The sequence below is a fragment of the Triticum aestivum genome, chromosome 5B (assembly GCF_018294505.1).
Source record: "Triticum aestivum cultivar Chinese Spring chromosome 5B, IWGSC CS RefSeq v2.1, whole genome shotgun sequence".
In the NCBI taxonomy this organism is placed as follows: domain Eukaryota; kingdom Viridiplantae; phylum Streptophyta; class Magnoliopsida; order Poales; family Poaceae; genus Triticum; species Triticum aestivum.
Genome location: NC_057807.1, coordinates 507,514,792 through 507,528,069, shown reverse-complemented (window position 1 = coordinate 507,528,069; position 13,278 = coordinate 507,514,792).

Here is a 13,278-nt window from a genome sequence, read left to right as displayed (position 1 = left end):
AAAGACCTCAAGCAAATACAAAAATTGACTGGATGCATGGCGGCTCTAAGCCGCTTTATCTCCCTCTTAGGAGAAAAGGCATTACCCCTTTATCACCTCCTGCAGCACACCGAACACTTCGAGTGGACGGATGCCGCCACGAGCGGACTCAAAGAAATCAAAGCCATACTGGCAACAAATCCGGTCCTGGCCACGCCCAACACGGGCGAACCAATGCTATTATACATCGCGGAAACCCATCAAGTTGTAAGCGCGGTGCTCATTGTCGAACGAGAAACGGACGGACACAAGTTCCCTCTCCAAAAACCAGTTTACTACGTGTCCACTGTCCTAACTCCATGCAAGTCACGGTACCCGCATTATCAAAAGATAGCATACGCGGTGTTCATGGCATCCCGGAAGCTGCGACACTATTTCCAAGAGTGTTCGATAACAGTAGCCTCCGTAGTACCTCTTAATGACATTATAAACAACCGCGACGCAACGGGCCGGATTGTCAAATGGTCCATTGAGCTCCTCCCGTTCAACATAACCTACAAGCCACGGCGAGCCATTAAGTCGCAGGTTTTGGCTGACTTCATCGCCGAATGGACCAAAGCCGAGCTCCCTAAAGAGTACGGCGCATATTCCAACTGGATCATGCACTTCGACGGCTCCAAAATGTTGGCTGGCCTGGGGGCTGGCGTCGTTCTGACGTCCCCAATCGGAGATACAGTCCAATACGTACTTCAGATAATGTACACGGACTCCAACAACGTAGCCGAATACGAGGCCCTTCTACATGGTCTCCGGATGGCAGTCTCCATGGGCATTCAGCGCCTAGAGGTCCGCGGGGATTCAAACCTCGCGATATCCCAAATAAATGGAGACTTTGATGCCAAGGATCCGAAAATGGCAGCTTATCGCAACGCCATCTTAAAGATGTCAGCTCGGTTTGAGGGGCTCGAATTTCACCATATAGCCCGGGAGAACAACCAGGCAGCAGACGTGTTGGCACGCATTGGCGCAAAGCGCGATGCCGTCCCTCCCAACATCTTCCTAGAGAGGCTTTTCAAGCCATCCGTATCATGGGAGGGAGAGTTCGGAAACAACAGCCCGGACACAACCACACTACCCCTCACCGAACATTCTGACACAGTTGGTGGCTCCGCCAACGAAACAACACCGTCAGCCCACACAATAATGGCAGTCATTGCCCCGTGGACAGAACCATTCCTAGCCTACCTAACTAGGCAGGAACTTCCCGAGGACCAAAACGAGGCCCGCTGCATAGTGCGGCGATCTAAAGCCTATAAAGTCCACGAGGGAGAGCTTTATAAGAAAAGCACAACCGGAGTCCTTCAAAGGTGTATCTCCGAAGAAGAAGGGCGAAATCTTCTGGCTGAAATTCATGCCGGACTCGGCGGGCACCACGCCGCAGCCCGGGCCCTTGTAAGCAAGGCCTTCCGTACCGGATTTTATTGGCCGACGGCCCGGGCAGACGCTCAGGACTTAGTGCAGCGATGCGTCGGTTGCCAATTATTCGCTAATCAAAGCCACATGCCGCCTACCGCCCTACAAACCATACCCATTACCTGGCCTTTTGCGGTCTGGGGGCTTGACATGGTTGGACCCCTTAAAGGAGGAACCCACAAGAAAAAATATCTACTGGTCATGGTGGACAAATTCACCAAATGGATAGAGGCCAAGCCTGTAAAGACGGCCGAATCCGGACCGGTGATAGACTTCATATCCGGGGTTGTACACCGTTACGGCGTCCCCCACAGCATCATAACTGACAACGGCACAAACTTTACGGCCGACGAAGTTAAACTCTGGTGCAAAAACATGGGCATCAAGCTCGACTACGCTTCAGTCTATCACCCACAAACTAACGGTCAAGTCGAGCGAGCCAACGGTCTCATCATGAGTGGCATCAAACCCAGACTAGTGCGATCCCTCAAGGAATCTAACACGCACTGGGTAGAGGAGCTTGACTCCGTACTCTGGGGGCTGCGGACCACGCCGAATCGCACTACCGGATTCACACCATTTTTTATGGTATACGACACAGAGGCAGTCCTGCCCTGCGACATAATTCATGACTCACCTCGCGTGCGCATGTACAAAGAAAGAGAAGCCGAGCTCGATCGGCAGGACAGCTTGGACGCATTGGAGGAGGAGCACGACGTGGCAAAAGCCCGTTCCACATTTTAGCAACAGCAGGCTCGAAGATATCAAAGCAGAGAAGTACGGGCCAAAACTTATAACATTGGCGAACTAGTTCTACGCCTGCCGAACAAGAAAAAGGACAAACTAAACCCCAAATGGGAGGGTCCCTTCATAATCGACCAAGTGCTGACTGGTGGAGCGTAACATCTGCGAAACGCATCGGACAACCGACTCGAGCCGAACCCATGGAACACAGCATGCCTACGAAGATTCTATGCCTAGCGTCGGACTCCATGTTCGTCTCCTTCCTTTGTCCCCTTTTATTTTTATTTCAAATTAGCTGCCTGGTATTTCTCTCCTTCTCCCTACGTTTTTCTCCCAAGCCCTTAGGGGCTTGCCTGCGCATTGTTCGCACATACTTGACACGCCACCCGCGGTCATTATACCTGGGGGCTTCCTTATCAGAAGCTTATAGAAATGGGCCTCATGCCCAAAACATGTGTGACACTTTTGCATGAACCTTTTATACACCATTATATGCATCGATATGACTTAAGTTTTGGCCAAGCTGGGTTGCCTGGCTCCTGTGCTTACCCCTACGTTCCCGTTTGTTCAGCTAGGTGGTAAAGGGAGCACCTCTACGATTGTTACTGCCGGGTCAGCCGGATGTGTACCTCAGACTGGGTGAAGCCGAAAGCTAGCGTTCTTAAGGGAATATTCGGTCGGTGAACTAAAAGATGATTTTTCTTGCTTATTTATCTGCTCCGAGATGCTTTTTCTGCTTTTTCTTGCAGTTCGGACATGCACTTTAGGGCATGCCTCCCAGGGAAAGGAACCCCTAATGGAACTATTCTCGCTGGAAGATGTTTCTTACTAACCATGTAATATAACATAACTAGTTGGGCACTTGTCTGCTAAAGCACTTATGACCCCTACGCCTTGTCTCCATGCATGCCCCGGTTCTTACATAACCGAGAGGGTATTCGGATACACTCCGGACTATCGGGTCCAGAGGTTGAAGCGAAAAGGTCCGCAATGACAAACGATCTACAATCCGGCTAGAAGGCATCTTTTCATGTCATTTTAAATTACATAGTCAATTCGACTCGGTATATTCTTCTTCAATACCATCCAACAGGCTGTCTAATTTATAGTCCTGTTGAGAATACTTGGTAGCCAGTTCTACCTGGCCATACACTAAACTGTCAGGGATCTCCTTTCCGTCAGGCCCCACAGGGCCAACCTCGGCCATGTGGTTTGGGTCAGCCTTCGTGTACCGAGTCTTCACCATGGCCCAGGCCTCCCTGGCACCTTGACGGCAGGCCGATATCTTCCACAACCGGAAGCGTTGCCGCACTCCCTCCAGCTTCTTTGCAAGCTCCCCAAGGCCTTCGGTCATGAAGAGGGATGGCCACATAGCCTGGATGACGCCTTGCATCGCCTGCCGAACTCGTTCGTGCAGTTGCAACAGCTTGGGAAGAAGGTCCCCCGCTGAACCGGGCATTTCCTCCGCAGGATGACCTATCAGCAAATCTACAGACATAGCTCTGTCAATCGACTTCCTCGCTGAACTCTTTTTTCGAAGATTCGTTCAAGCACTTACTAAAAATGTCGCGTCGAAGTCGTCGATTCTCCTTTATGGAATCAGACAGCTGAGCACGAACATCCTTTAGTTCCTCGCCTAGCCGGGTATTGGCGTCTTGAAGCTTGTTCTTCTCTTGCCTAGCCCTCGTCAGCACGCTCTTGCCAGCCTTTAGTTGGCGTAGGAGATGTTGCTTGTCCGGATTTACTCCGGCCCCATCTGCATTGTTATCGTCAGAATTGCACACATACCGCACTTCACAACGGAATTTTCTTTCGAAGCATATATTACCTGAGGGGGTCCCCATAGTGCTATCCGAAGCGGCCAGTGCGGCCTCGAGTTGGGCCTTGCACTCTTCCAGCTCCTGGGGCAGTTGCGTGTTCTTTTTTGTAAGATCCTGCATAACATATGATCCTTAAATCAGTTATCTTAACTGTTTCAAGTCTCGGGGGCTAATGACATATATAACCATCAGATTTACTCACCAGTATGTCTTTCACATACTGCTCTGTGGCTCTGGCTAGACCATTTTGAGCGGCATGGAGGTACGCATCTCCCGTATTAAAGGCGTTCAACGCCTCTGGGGAAAAACATGTGTCACGAAGAATAGTCCGGCGACGCCTGTGGTTCATGGCACTCTCCACCTCTGAATTGGTGGCAGATAGCCCGTCTGCGTCCTCTGTCAGAGGAACGCCCGATGCGCGCCCCGTGTTCACCTCTGCTTCCGAATCCGGCCTTGAAGCCTGGCCAGTGGATATAGTCCGGCGGGCTCTCTTCTCCCTGAGGAGAGCATGAGCGTTAGTGTGACTTGAGGGCATAAACCCTAGGCGTTAAATTTGCACGCCGTACTGTTGCGCCGGACTCTCGATCTGGTCCACACTTCTTTTTGGCCTGCCTGGCTTCAGCGGCCCTTGTTGGCTGCCCACCGCAGGCTCGGCCCTCCGCCTCAAGGATTTCCCCTGCAAAACGAAACGCTATTGGTTTACGGCATTCAAAATAAGGCATGGATGGATCTTCTAGGAAGTACTGGGACTTCGGTCTCGGTTACCTTTGAGGCTGGAAGTAGTCTGGGATAGTCGGCCATAATGGCCACTAAGGTATTGTCCTTACTCAATTGATGAAACACCCCATCAATTAACTCCACACATAAGTCCGGGTCCTCTTGGGAGTCCGGATCGAGGGACCGTTCTGGGTCCTCGGGTTGCGGAGGAGGGTTGTTTATCTCCTTCACAGTCTGGCGCAGCTCCTGCGTCAACATACTCAGTTATGGGAATTTCGAAAGCGGGTAGACAAGTGAAAGTGTTCGCTCACCCAGCTTGAGGACTGTACATAGAGAATCCGCCCCGTGGGTTGACATGGAGGAATTCCTCTTCTTCTCCCTTGTACAAAGTGGATAAGATCTTCGTTAGAGTGGCAGCCGAATCCGGCCCCTTGCGACCGCACCGGGTGGCGTCGTCCTCTCCGTTGAAATCCCACATGGGGTGGCCTCTGTACTGAAGCGACTGCACCCCCCGCATAATGCATGTGGCCATGACCTCAATCATGGTCAATCCGGAATGAGCCAGCAATCTTATCCGGCTCATCAGGTAAAGAACGTCCCTGTCAGTTTCCCTCTGAGGATTCCATGGGCGCCAGCTCAGGCGTTTCTTCAACAGAGTGTTATTAAACTCAGTGAGGCCGATCCGTACAGGGTCCAGCAAAGGGACGTCATCCATATAAAACCATTCCGAAGACCAGTCCTCGGACGCCTTCTTTGGGGTACCGGATAGATATCCGGTCCCGGCGATGCGCCATAGTTTGGCTCCGCCCACTTGATAAATTGACCCCTCCTGAGAGCGAGGCACAAGGTAGAACAACCTCTTCCACAGCGCTAAATGGGCCTCGACACGCAGGAACAGCTCGTAGAGGGCCACGAAGACCGTAGAACTCCAGTAGCCCTCGGAGAAATGGATGAATTGGAAATCCGAGTCCTCTCATTAAATAAAGGACTAGGCATACCCGCTCTCCTCGACAGGGAGTGGGGATGCTCTCCGCCTGCTCTCCGCCGCTATAGGTGGCGATCTCGGCTCGAACTGGGACCATATATGCTGGGGGGAGGAGCCCCTTGGATTGAAGCACTACTAGCTCGCTATGCAGGACGGAACACCGCACCCAATCTCCAGGCCGAGGGCTGGAGAGGCGAGAGGAGGAGCTGCTCTAACCGGCCATGGTGGAATGGATCTCGGTCGAAAGCGCTCTGATGAATACTCACGGAGGAAAGGTGGTGTGAATTGGATCTAAACCCCCGTCTCTTTTATGGGCGGCTAATTTACGCAACTAGGGGTATAAATGTAAAAAAACCTGGCTTTTCACATTCGTTCGACACGTGGAAGATGGCCATTATGGGGCACGGAAGTTGAGGAGAGCAACACGCATCAGAAGCCGGACACTATCCGATAGGTACATGGAATATGGAGAAGAACCCGCCTTGCAATGCCTAAGACAATCTGCGCGCCGGACTCGTCGTCATTGAAGCCTGGTTCGGGGGCTACTGAGGGAGTCTTGGATTAGGGGGTGTCCGGATGGCCGGACTATGACCTTTGACCGGACTCCCGGACTATGAAGATACAAGATTGAAGACTTCGTCCCGTGTCCAGATGGGACTTTCCTTGGCGTGGAAGGCAAGCTTGGCGATACGATATGAAGATCTCCTCCCATTGTAACCGACTCTGTGTAACCCTAGCCCTCTCCGATGTCTATATAAACTGGAGAGTTTTAGTCCGTAGGACGAACAACAATCATACCATAGGCTAGCTTCTAGGGTTTAGCCTCTCTGATCTCGTGGTAGATCAACTCTTGTACTACCCATATCATCAATATTAATCAAGCAGGAGTAGGGTTTTACCTCCACCAAGAGGGCCCGAGCCTGGGTAAAAACATCGTGTCCCTTGTCTCTTGTTACCATCCGCCTAGACGCACAGTTCGGGACCCCCTACCCGAGATCCTCCGGTTTTGACACCGACAATGGCCTTATAGTTTACCTTATCAAATGCCTTAACAAAGTCAATCTTAAAAATGATGATTTATTTCTTGGACTTGTGGCACATATGTATGTATTCAAAACTCCAAGCAAGGCAGTCCTGAATATTCCTTGTCTTGATAAAGCCATATTGATTCTTGCTAACTCTAGATATAATAATTTGATGTGCTCTATTAGCAAGAAGTTTGGTAAGTATTTTGATGGGCATACTTACAAGAGAAATGGGCCTATAATCATCAAGGGTTTCAGGATTATCATTCTTAGGTATCAGAGTTATGTAGGCATTATTAATAGGTGCAAGTGATACAATTTTATTGTAGAAATCATTAATGAATTTGTAGAAATATTGGTTGATGATGTGCAAACATTTCTTCATAAATAAGTCATTGAAACCATCAGGTCCAGGGGATTTGTCATTGGGCATTTTATTGATGATATCATCAATTTCCTCATTGGAGAAAGGTCTGTCAAGATCATGTAAATCATCATCCATAGCAAGGTGTGATATATCAAAGTTTTGTGTGTATATTGTATCAGTGCCTATTCTATTCTTGAAAGATTCCCAAATAACAGCAGCTTTATGGTCATGATCAAATACTTGATGTCCATACATAGTCATAAGATAAGTGATGTAGTTGTGCCTAAACACATAAGTAGCAATGGCATGAAAGAATTTGGTATTTTCATCACCAAGGCTTGCCCGTCTTATATTTGCCCTAATTCTCCAATATATTCTCTTAGCCTCCAATAACTTGTTTGTATGTTTGATAAGTAAAATCCTGAAATTCCTTTCAACCCTAGACAGAGGTCTTTGTTCCTCAATGCCATCCATTAACTTCACATAGAAACAGCAATTATCAATGGTAATTTGCTTTGGTTATTTTGGGAGTCCTTTATAACAAAATGGTAATTTTCTTTGGTTATAAAATTAGTCCTAATATGATGGGCATCCAAGATGGGTATAATAAAAACTTTCATATAAAGTGCATTGAATACTATGAGAAGTTCGATTCTTTATGATTGTTTTGAGATATGAAGATGGTGATATTAGAGTCATGCTAGTAGAGTAGTTGTGAATTTGAGAGATATTTGTGTTAAAGTTTGTGATTCCCGTAGCATGCACGTATGGTGAACCGTTATGTGATGAAGTTGGAGCATGATTTATTTATTGATTGTCTTCCTTATGAGTGGCGGTCGGGGACAAGCGATGGTCTTTTCCTACCAATCTATCCCCCTAGGAGCATGCGTGTAATACTTAGTTTCGATAACTAATAGATTTTTGCAATAAGTATGTGAGTTCTTTATGACTAATGTTGAGTCCATGGATTATACGCACTCTCACCCTTCCACCATTGCTAGCCTCTCTAGTACCGCACAACTTTCGCCGGTACCATATACCCACCATATACCTTCCTCAAAACAGCCACCATGCCCACCTATTATGGCATTTCCATAACCATTCTGAGATATATTGCCATGCAACTTTCCACCATTCCGTTTATTATGACACTCTCCATCATTGTCATATTGCTTTGCATGATCATGTAGTTAACATCGTATTTGTGGCAAAGCCACCATTCATAATTTTTCAAACATGTCACTCTTGAATCATTGCACATTTCGGTACACCACAGAAGGCATTCACATAGAGTCATATTTTGTTCTAAGTATAGAGTTGTGATTCTTGAGTTGTAAGTAGATAAAAGTGTGATGATCTTCATTATTAGAGCATTGTCCAAGTGAGGAAAGGATGATGGAGACTATGATTCCCCCACAAGTCGGGATGAGACTCCGGACGAAAAAAAAGAAAAAAAAAGAGGCCATAAAAAAGAGAAAAGGCCCAATATGAGAGAAAAAGAGAGAAGGGGCAATGCTACTATCCTTTTTCCACACTTGTGCTTCAAAGTAGCACCATGATCTTCATGATAGAGAGTCTCCTATGTTGTCACTTTCATATACTAGTGGGAATTTTTCATTATAGAACTTGGCTTGTATATTCCAATGATGGGCTTCCTCAAAGTTCCCTAGGTCTTCGCGAGAAAGCAAGTTGGATACACACCCACTTAGTTTCTTTTTGAGCTTTCATACACTTATAGCTCTAGTGCATCCGTTGCATGGCAATCCCTACTCACTCACATTGATATCTATTGATGGGCATCACCATAGCCCATTTATACGCCTAGTTGATGTGAGACTATCTTCTCCTTTTTGTCTTCTCCACAACCACCATTCTATTCCACCTATAGTGCTATATCCATGGCTCACACTCATGTATTGCGTGAAGATTGAAAAAGTTTGAGAACATCAAAAGTATGAAACAATTGTTTGGCTTGTCATTGGGGTTGTGCATTATTAAATACTTTGTGTGATGAAGATAGAGCATAACCAGACTATATGATTTTGTAGGGATAGCTTTCTTTGGCCATGTTATTTTGAGAGGACATGATTGCTTTGTTAGTATGCTTGAAGTATTATTGTTTTTATGTCAATATTAAACTTTTGTCTTGAATCTTTCAGATCTGAACATTCATACCACAATAAAGAAAATTACATTGATAAATATGTTAGGTAGCATTCCATATCAAAAATTCTGTTTTTATCATTTACCTACTCGAGGACGAGTAGGAATTAAGCTTGGAGATGCTTGATACGTCTCCAACGTATCTATAATTTTTGATTGTTCCATGCTATTATATTATCTGTTTTGGATGTTTAATGGGCTTTAATATGATCTTTTATATTATTTTTGGGACTAACCTATTAACCGAGGGCCCAATGCCAGTTTCTGTTTTTTTGCCTATTTTAGAGTTTTACAAAAAAGGAATACCAAATGGAGTCCAAGCGGAATGAAACCTTTGGGATGATCTTTCTTGGACCGAAAGCAAACCAGAAGTCTTGGAGATGAACTCGGAGACGCAACGAGGCGTCCGCGAGGCAGGAGGGCGCGCCCCCACCCTCGCGGGCCCCTCGTAGCTCCACCGACCTAGTTCTTTCACCTATGTATACTCTTATACCCTAAAAACATGAAGGGGAGCCACAAAACCACTTTTCCACTGCTGCAACCTTCTGTACCCATGAGATCCCATCTTGGGGCCTTTTCCGGCAATCTGCCGAAGGGGATTCGATCACGGAGGGTGATGACCCACAAGTGTAGGGGATCTATCGTAGTCCTTTCGATAAGTAAGAGTGTAGAACCCAATGAGGAGCAGAAGGAAATGACAAGCGTTTTTCAGTAAGGTATTCTCTGCAAGCACTGAAATTGTAGGTAACAGATAGTTTTGTGATAAGATAATTTGTAATGGGTAACAAGCAATAAAAGTAAATAAGGTGCAGAAAGGTGGCCCAATCCTTTTTGTAGCAAAGGACAAGCCTGTACAAGTTCTTATAATGAGAAAAGCGCTCATATGATTCGCGTTCGTTACTTTGATAATTTGATATGTGGGTGGACCGGTGCTTGGGTACTGCCCTTTCTTGGACAAGCATCCCACTTATGATTAACCCCTATTGCAAGCATCCGCAACTACAAAAGAAGTATTAAGGTAAGCCTAACCATAGCATGAAACATATGGATCCAAATCAGCCCCTTACGAAGCAACGCATAACTAGGGTTTAAGCTTCTGTCACTCTAGCAACCCATCATCTACTTATTACTTCCCAATGCCTTCCACTAGGCCCAAACAATGGTGAAGTGTCATGTAGTCGACGTTCACATAACACCACTAGAGGAGCGACAACATACATCTCATTGAAATATCGAACGAATACCAAATTCACATGACTACTAATACCAAGACTTCACCCATGTCCTCAGGAACAAACGTAACTACTCACAAAGCATATTCATGTTCATGATCATAGGGGTATTAATATGCATTAAGGATCTTAACATATGATCTTCCACCAAATAAACCAACTAGCATCAACTACAGGGAGTAATCAACACTACTAGCAACCCACAAGTACCAATCTGAGGTTTTGGTACAAAGATTGGATACAAGAGGTGAACTAGGGTTTGATAGGAGATGGTGCTGGTGAAGATGTTGATGGAGATTGACCCCCTCCCTATGAGAGGATCGTTGGTGATGACGATGGTGATGATTTCCCCCTCTCGGAGGGAAGTTTCTCCGGTAGAACAGCTCCGTCGGAGCCCTAGATTGGTTCCGCCAAGGTTCCGCCTCGTGGCGGCGGAGTTTCGTCCCGTAAGCTTGCTTATGATTTTTTCCAGGGTAAAATACTTCATATAGCAGAAGCTGGGCACCATAGGGCTGCCAGGTGGCCCACGAGGCAGGGGGCGCGCCCAGGGGGGTAGGGCGCGCCCCCACCCTCATGGCCAGGGTGTGGGCCCCTCTGGTACTTCTTCCGCTGAATATTTAGCATTAATTCCAAAAATGACTTTAGTGGATTTTCAGGACTTTTGGAGCTGTGTTCAGAATAGGTCTCTAATATTTGCTCTTTTCCAGCCCAGAATCCCAGCTGTCGGTATTCTCCCTCTTCATGTGAACCTTGTAAAATAAGAGAGAATAGCCATAAGTATTGTGACATAACGTGAAATAACAACCCATAATGCAATAAATATTGATATAAAAGCATGATGCAAAATGGACGTATCAACTCCCCCAAGCTTAGGCCTAGCTTGTCCTCAAGCGGAAGCCGATATCGAAAAATATGTCCACGTGTTTAGAGATAGAGGTGTCAATAAAAATAAAATACGGACATGAGGGCATCATGATCATTCTTATAACAGCAACATCTATATATTGTCATATGATTCCTTATGCTCAAGTATCAATCTATTCACAATGTCAAGTATGATGCAGAAACTTCATTAAGAACTAACAAACTATAATCTCAGTCACTAAAGCAATTGCAATTTATCATAACATCGGAAAGAGTTAATAATAGAGCTTTTCAGCAAGTCCACATACTCAACTATCATTTAATCTTTCACAATTGCTAACACTCACGCAATACTTATGGTCATGGAGTTTTAATCGGACACAGAGAAAGATAGGGGCTTATAATGTTGCCTCCCAATGTTTTACCTCAAGGGTAATGTCAACAATAATAGTTCATGCTAACTTACATCCAATTGGATATATATATATATCAGGATCTTTCCAACACGAGGTGCTTGCCAAAGGATAAAATATAAAAAGGAAAGGTGAAGATCACCTTGACTCTTGCATAAGGTATAAGACATAAAGTAAAAGATAGGCCCTTCGTAGAGGGAAGCAGAGGTTGTCATGTGCTTTTATAGTTGGATGCACGAAATCTTAATGCAAAAGGACATCACTTTATATTGCCACTTGTGATATTAACCTTTATTATGCAGTCCGTCACTTTTATTACTTCCATATCACAAGATCGTATAAAGCTTATTTTCTCTGCACTAATAAGTCATACATATTTAGAGAGCAATTTTTATTGCAGGCAACATGACAACTTACTTGAAGGATCTTACTCAATCCATAGGTAGGTATGGTGGACTCTCATGGCAAAACTGGGTTTAAGGATATTTGGAAGCACAAGTAGTATCTCTACTTGGTGCAAGGGATTTGGCTAGCATGAGGGGGAAAGGCAAGCTCAACATGTTGGATGATCCATGACAATATACTTTAACTAAGATGTGAGAAAACATAACCCATTACGTTGTCTTCCTTGTCCAACATCAACTCTTTAGCATGTCATACTTTAATGAGTGCTCACAATCATAACAGATGTCCAAGATAGTATATTTACATGTCAAAACCTCTCTTTGTTTATTACTTCCTATTAATTGCAACGATGACCAAAACTATGTTTGCCAACTCTCAACAACTTCTAAGCCTCATACTCTCTATATGTGAAGTCATCACTTTCCATAAGATCAATATGGTCTCTTTTATTTCTTTTTATCTCTTTTATGCACTTAAGATCATAGCAAGATAGCAAAGCCCTTGACTCAACACTAATCTTTATTATATATAGCTCACGGACTCGATTACATAGAGGGATCACAAAGCAAAACTCAAAACTAATTGGTACCAAAACTTTATTCTACTAGATCAAGATATTACCAAAAGGATCAAACTAAGTAAAACGGTAAAGATAAGAGTGTGATGGTGATACGTTACCGGGGCAACTCCCCCAAGCTTGGCAGTTGCCAAGGGGAGTGCCCATACCCATGTGATTATGTCTCCTTCTTCGGAAGTGGTGGTGTGATCCTCTTGGAGATGATGCCCCTTAGGATACGATTCTCCTCCTCAAGCTTATTGACCTCTTGCTTGAGGTCCATGTTTTCCTTGCGGAGTTTACCCGTGACGGCTAAAGCTCCTTTCACCCATGGAAGTTGCATAGCTGCTGGAGAACAAGTGCCACTCTTTTTCATATTTTCATAAGAAAGAAACTTAACATTGGAAGGGATGACCGACTTTGGAAGGGCTGAGCTCTGTAGTTCCCCCATCGTGAATCCGCCTTGGAGATGAGAGGTAACTTCTTGATCCTCCTCCATGGCGTCTATCCTTTTCAGGTCGGCCTCCATCTCCTC